Here is a 6995-nt window from a genome sequence, read left to right on the forward strand (position 1 = left end):
ATCTCAAAAATAAGAGTTATTTTTTTTTAAAGGAGTAGAGTACTGATACATATTATGGCATGGATAAGCCACGTAAAATTATACTAAGTGAAAGAAGTCAGTAACAAAAGACCACATAATGCATGGTTCTATTGACATGAAATATTCAGAAAAGACAAATCCATAGAGACAGAAATTGGACTAGTCGTTGGCTAGAGCTCGAGGAGGGGTGGAATGGAAAGGGACTGATAAAGTCACTTTTTATGGTGATGAAAATGTTTGAAATTAAGATAATGATGATGATTGCAAAACTCTGTGATATACAAAGCCCACTGAACTGTACATTTTAAAAGGTAAAGTTGATAGTACTTGAATATATCTCAATAAAGCTATTGTTTAAAAAATTATAGATCATATAACAAAACAACAGAGTAGACAATTCCTAGCTCTCATTTCTCCACAGAAACATCAAAAAATAAGCAGAAACTGTCAGAGCCAACTTTGTCAGAGCTCTGAAAATCAGTCAAATATTTCTGGCAATCAAGTGGACACTAAATCAAGAAAAAGACAACTGCAAATAGGAGAGTTTTGTGGTGCATTTGCATGCCCTTGCCCCACCCCTTCCTGGGTATTGTGGCAGCTTTTTTCTTTCTTTGAGCTTTGTGTTTTTTATTTTTTTCCTTTATAGTCAAGGACTCTTGCTTTCAACTTAAACAGAAATTCAAGTCTGTAACAGGTTGCAGCTTAAGTAAAATACCATGCACAACATTTGATTACTTCAAAACAGTAAGAACACACAGGGTGAAGTGAATGGTAAAATAGGGCTTACTGTTCCCAAAAATTAGGTATAACAGCAAAAACATTACCATGCATAGCTAAAGTTATTCCTTGAACCCTAGCTTGTGAGGCAGATAATAAAAGCATCAATTACTGGTAGATGAAGTAGGGCTTCTTAAACTTATCAGTTTAATCAATAAACAAGTGTTTTTTGTTTTAAGTTACTTTTTTTTGTGTCAGTTCCACCAATGAAAATCATTTGATTTGTACTTTAAAATCCATTGTTCCACTTAAAAGAGTATGAAAATATGTTTATAGAGGACAATGATGGGCTTCAGATCAGACTGCACCTCTTTAAATTCTCCCAACGTGTGTTATGTGTCATACAAAAGCGTCTTGATCCACAGCACACAATTTCCCAAAGGAATACCAAGTGGGCAGCTGACATGCCACCACCTCACTTCAGTTCAATTCAGTCACTCAGTCGTGTCAAACTCTTTGGACTGCAGCAACTGTGGACTGCAGCACACCAGGCTTCCCTGTACCTCACCAAATTCCGGAGCTTACTCAAGCTCATGTCCATGGAGTCAGTGATGCTATCCAACCATCTCATCCTCTGTCATCCCCTTCTCCTCCCACCTTCAATCATTCCCAACATCAGGGCCTTTTCAAATAAGTCAGTTCTTTGCATCAGGTGGCCAAAGTATTGGAGTTTCAGCTTCAGCATCAGGCCTTACAATGAACATTCAGGACTGATTACCTTTAGGATGGACAGGTTGGATCTCCTTGCAGTCCAAGGGACTCCCAAGAGTCTTCTCCAACACCACAGTTCAAAAGCACCAATTCTTTAGTGCTTAGCTTTCTTTATAATCCAACTCTCACATCCATACATGACTACTGGAAAAACCAAAGCTTTGACTGTATGAAACTTTGTTGGCAAAGTAATGTCTCTGCTTTCAAATATGACATAAAGGTTGGTCATAACTTTTCTTCCAAGGCACAAGCATCTTTTAATTTCATAGCTGCAGTCACCGTCTTCAGTGATTTTGGAGCCCCCAAAAATAAAGTCTGTCACTGTTTCCATTGTTTCCCCTTCTATTTGCCATGAAGTGATGGGATCAGATGCCATGATTTTAGTTTTCTGAATGTTTTTTTTTTTTAATTTTATTTTATTTTTAAACTTTACAATATTGTATTAGTTTTGCCAAATATTGAAATGAATCCACCACAGGTATACCTGTGTTCCCCATCCTGAACCCTCCTCCCTCCTCCGTCCCCATACCCTCCCTCTGGGTCGTCCCAGTGCACCAGCCCCAAGCATCCAGTATCGTGCATCCAGCCTGGACTGGTGACTCGTTTCATACATGATATTATACATGTTTCAATGCCATTCTCCCAAATCTCCCCACCCTCTCCCTCTCCCACAGAGTCCATAAGACTGATCTATACATCAGTGTCTCTTAAGCCAACTTTTTCCACTCTCATCTTTCACTTTCATTAAGAGGCTCTTTAGTTCTTCTTCACTTTCTGCCATAAGGGTGGTGTCATCTGCACATCTGAGGTTATTGATATTTCTCCTGGCAATCTTGATTCCAGCTTGTGCTTCATACAGCCCAGCGTTTCTCATGATGTACTCTGCATATAAGTTAAATAAGCAGGGTGACAATATACAGCCTTGATGTACTCCTTTCCTGATTTGGAACCAGTCTGTTGTTCCATGTCCACTTCTGTTGCTTCCTGACCTGCATGCAGATTTCTCAAGAGGCAGGTCAGGTGGTCTGGTATTCCCATCTCTTGAAGAATTTTCCAGTTTGTTGTTATCCACACAGTCAAAGGCTTTGGCATAGTCAATAAAGCAGAAATAGATGTTTTTCTGGAACTCTCTCGCTTTTTCAATGTTCCAATGGATGTTGGCAATTTGATCTCTGGTTCCTCTGCCTTTTCTAAATCCAGGTTGAACATCTGGAAGTTCATGGTTCATATACTTTTGAAGCCTGGCTTGGAAAATTTTGAGCATTACTTTACTAGTGTGTGAGATGAGTGCAATTGTGTGGTAGCTTGAGCCTTCTTTGACATTGCCTTTCTTTGGGATTGGGATGAAAACTGACCTTTTCCAGTCCTGTGGCCAGTGCTGAGTTTTCCAAATTTGCTGGCATATTGAGTGCAGCACTTTCACAGCATCATCTTTCAGGATTTGAAATAGCTCAACTGGAATTCCATCACCTCCACTAGCTTTGTTTGTAGTGTTGCTTCCTAAGGGCCACTTGACTTTGCATTCCAGGATGTCTGGCTCTAGGTGAGTGATCATACCATCATGGTTATCTGGGTCATAAATATCTTTTTTGTATAATTCTTCTGTGTATTTTTGCTACCTCTTCTTAATATCTTCTGCTTTTGTTAGGCCCATACCATTTCTGTCCTTTATTGTGCCCATTTTTACATGACATGTTCCCTTGGTATTTCTAATTTTCTTGAAGAGATCTCTAGTCTTTCCCTTTGTATTGTCTTCCTCTATTTCTTTGCATTGATCACCGAGGAAGGCTTTTTTAAAATCTCTCTTTGCTATTCTCTGGAATAGCAAAGCCACCATCTCAGAATATTCTAAACTGGATACTGCATTTGTCAGCATGTGGCACCAGGGGACAGGGAAAATAGGGTAGTTGAGGTTGTTAAAGGAGAATTCTAAAACAGTTTAGGCAATCATATGCCTTTATAGTGACTTGTGGCATTTGCAGAGTGATTGACACATGGCTTGCTTTAGAAGCATCAAAACAAGGGGGCATGTATATTTTGGAGCCTTTTGTAGTTGTTGTTCTTGTCATTTGGTAGCCATCTGGTGGTGCTTCATACTGAATGTGGGAAAGATGCTGCACTCAATTGAACTCAAAAATAAATTCTTTTGTTTGAAGGTTGACTGTTGGATCAAAGTTGTAAGTAACTCCTTGTGTTGCTTCACAATGAATCTAGGATTTTCATCAATATCGTTGCCGGAGAAATACTGATCTATGATTTCCAATGCTAAATATATGTCTTCATTTTCATATTGGTGTAAAACTTCTCCAAACCACTGCTTTCTTTATTACTTCAGCTATCATGCTTGCTTCATCACTAGCCATTATAGACCATCTAAAACCACTAGAACAACTTGAGAATCTTTTACTGAAAGTAAATTAGATAATGGTGGTATTGTGCTGTACAAAGTACTCAACTTGATATTTTTTGCCACTTATCATTAAGTTGCTAATTGCCCCCAAAGCTCCCTTTTGTGTTCCAAAGTCCCCCTTAGCAAGCTGATAAATAATCATAGGATTAATCCAACATCTATTACAGCTTGAACTTGTTGCTGGTTGCCTGCTGTAATGTTGGAAAGGAATCACACTGCTTCCTTATTTATCTTCTTCTTTGGATGTTATAAGAAATTTGGGAAGTGTGACAGGACATTGCAGTTGAGAACAACCTGGGTCTGCTCGTTGGCACCTGTCACTGTGTTGCCAACTGCTCTCAGTGCTGCTGTTTGAACTTTCATTTCCTGATGGCTCAGAAGGGACACAAGAAATGGCACAGCCCTTGAATCAATAACCATCTGTATCTGCTCTTTAATTCCATCTATCAGATGTGACAGCACCCAAACAGTATTCACAAGAGTGTTCATGTCCATATGATATATTAAGACACACAATGCTGGCAAAATCTCCAGACTGTCTCCATAGGTGATGGAATCGGTCCTTATTTCTGCAGAGACTGAAAATAATCCATGAGACATTCCAAAAGAGGGCAATAAGAATGGAGGGACTGATAAAAGACAGAATAATTTTGACAACTCTCAGTGAACATGACATAATCTCTACTCTGAGGATCATCACCTGCAATATTCCCCAAAGCCCATACTGCTTGCTTACAAACATTCTGATGTGGCTGAAAGGAGAAGTCTTAGAAAAAGAGGTACAGTATTAAACTGTATAATAGTTTGAGTCTATGCAGAACTTCCTGATGCTATATTAGTTAACACTTATACAGCTTCAAACTGTAATGAAGGATTATCATCCCTTTCTAGACACTTCACTAGAATTGGTAAAATCCAAGGTTTTATTAGATCATCACCTGGTGGATTTCTGTCACTGGATAAAAGTTTTCTTGCAGCCTGTATAGCACTCAACTGGGCCACTGAGTATTTATCACTTGTAGCATTCTGCATTATAGTTTCTAGTATTATATTGTGTGCTTTAAAATCAGAATCAGCATCTGAATCTTCTAAATTTTTTCTTGGGGAACATTTCTTTTTTCAGTAATTGTTCATCTCTTTTGTTCTTTTGCAGTTGAACAGTCATTTCATTTCTGTATCTTCACATTGTCTCCACATCGAGGCTCTTATTCTTAAAGCTCTTGATGAGGTGGTTCTCCAAGCTGGGGTTCTCAGCCATGGCTGTATGCTGGTTCCAGCTGCAGCTGTGGCACAGCAGTAGTGGAGGCAGTGAGTCTCAGTAAGGGAGGGGGAGGTGGAAGGCGAGAGGGGAAGAGAGGGAAAGGGGGAGAGGAGCGCATATTACTTTATGCTGACAAGCACTGGTAGCAGTCTTAGAGTGGTAAAAGCTCATGCTCCCACTGTGGGATCCTGGTCTCTGGTTAGAGGGAGCAGATAATACTTTATTTGCAAAGTATTATATGTGTCTGTTCTAAGTTTTCTGAGCTCTACTTGAAGGACTAATGCAAGCAACTTGTCTCTATTTTGCCTAACTTAGAATTCAGATAACACTAAGTTTCACCACAGGCTTAGCATAAACCTGACTAAGTGTTAGATTGCCCCAGCACAAAACCAATCTGTAAGGACTGAGAGAAGTGTTTAGGGTTTGGTTTTGTTTTGAAAGAGGCTGCTTTTTCTTTTTTCTTCTTCTTTTTAAAAATATTTATTGAGCTGCATTAGGTCTTTGTTGCAGCACACAGGATCTTCCATGTGTCATGCAGGAACTTTTGGTGTGGTATATGGACTCTGTAAGTTGTGACATGTACAGGCTCAGTATTTGTAGCATGCAAACTTAGTTTCTTTATGGCATGTGGAATTTTAGTTCCCTGACGAGTGATTGAACCCACGTCTCCTGCATTGTAAGGCATATTCTATTTTTTAAAATATTTATTTATTTATTGGCTGTGCTGGCTCTTTGTTGTTGCTTGTGGGCTTTCTTTAGTTGTGGCAAGCATGGGCTTCTCATTGCAGTGACGTTGAGCCCTGCAGAGCACAGGCTCTAGGCATACATGCTTCAATAGTTGTGGCACACAGGCTTAGTTTACTGAGGCATGTAGGATCTCCTTGGACCAGGGTTTGAACCAGTATCTCCTGCATTGCAAGGTGGATTCTTAACCACTGGACCACCAGGAGAATCCTCAGGGTGCTTTTCTTTTATCATTGGCATTTAATTTTGTTTTTAGCTCCTAGCATTCAAGGAAATCTGTCAAAACACTAGTAAAACCAGAGCTAAAGGAATAGAGACTGCAGAGACCATTCATGACAAGGAATACAATCTTTTCAAAAATAACTTTGAGTAATCACTGAACATATGGATTACTCCAGCCTTCCAACAAAGGCTACAACAACACAGTAAACCCTGAGAAAGATTGTTAGAGTTACCATATTACAACAATCAAATGTTCAGTTTTTAACAACAACAAAATGACAGGATGTACAAAGCAATGGGAAAGTATGGCCTATTCAAAAGAATAAAATTGATGGACAGAAATGAAGTTAAGATATGAGACTTATTAAACAAAGACTTCAACACAACTATATTAAATATGATCAAAATGCTAAAGGAAAACATGGAGAAAAAAAACTAAAGAGAATCAGGAAGAAAATGTAATCAAAATGTTTTGAACATCAATAAACAAATTATTAAAAAGAACTAAATAGAAATTCTGGAGTTAAAAAGCAGAGAAACTGAAAAACAATTCAACTGAGGGATTCAATAGCATATTTAATCATGGAGAAATAAGAGTCAGTGAATTAAAGGTAGACCAATTGAAATTTATAAATTGTGAAATTTATAAAGTGGAAAGAAAAAATGATAATGAAAAGCGAACAGAACTGAAGGGACCTGAAGTAAATCAAGCAACCAACACACACACTATGGGAATCTTAGAGGGAGAAATGAGAAACGAAGGGAAAGAAAGAATACTGGAAGAAATAGTGTTCAAAAACTTCCCAAATCTAATGAAAGACATAAGTTTACAAATCAAGAACCTTGACA

At 38.5% G+C, this 6995-nt stretch overlaps 1 pseudogene; it reads right to left on the reverse strand.

Annotated features, from left to right (window-relative positions):
- Window positions 1-3416: 3416 nt before the first annotated feature.
- LOC109554889 (importin subunit alpha-4 pseudogene) lies at window positions 3417-5340 on the reverse strand (annotated as a pseudogene).
- Between the last annotated feature and the right edge of the window lie 1655 nt (window positions 5341-6995).

This window comes from Bos indicus, chromosome X (genome assembly GCF_029378745.1).
Source record: "Bos indicus isolate NIAB-ARS_2022 breed Sahiwal x Tharparkar chromosome X, NIAB-ARS_B.indTharparkar_mat_pri_1.0, whole genome shotgun sequence".
Lineage (NCBI taxonomy): Eukaryota > Metazoa > Chordata > Mammalia > Artiodactyla > Bovidae > Bos > Bos indicus.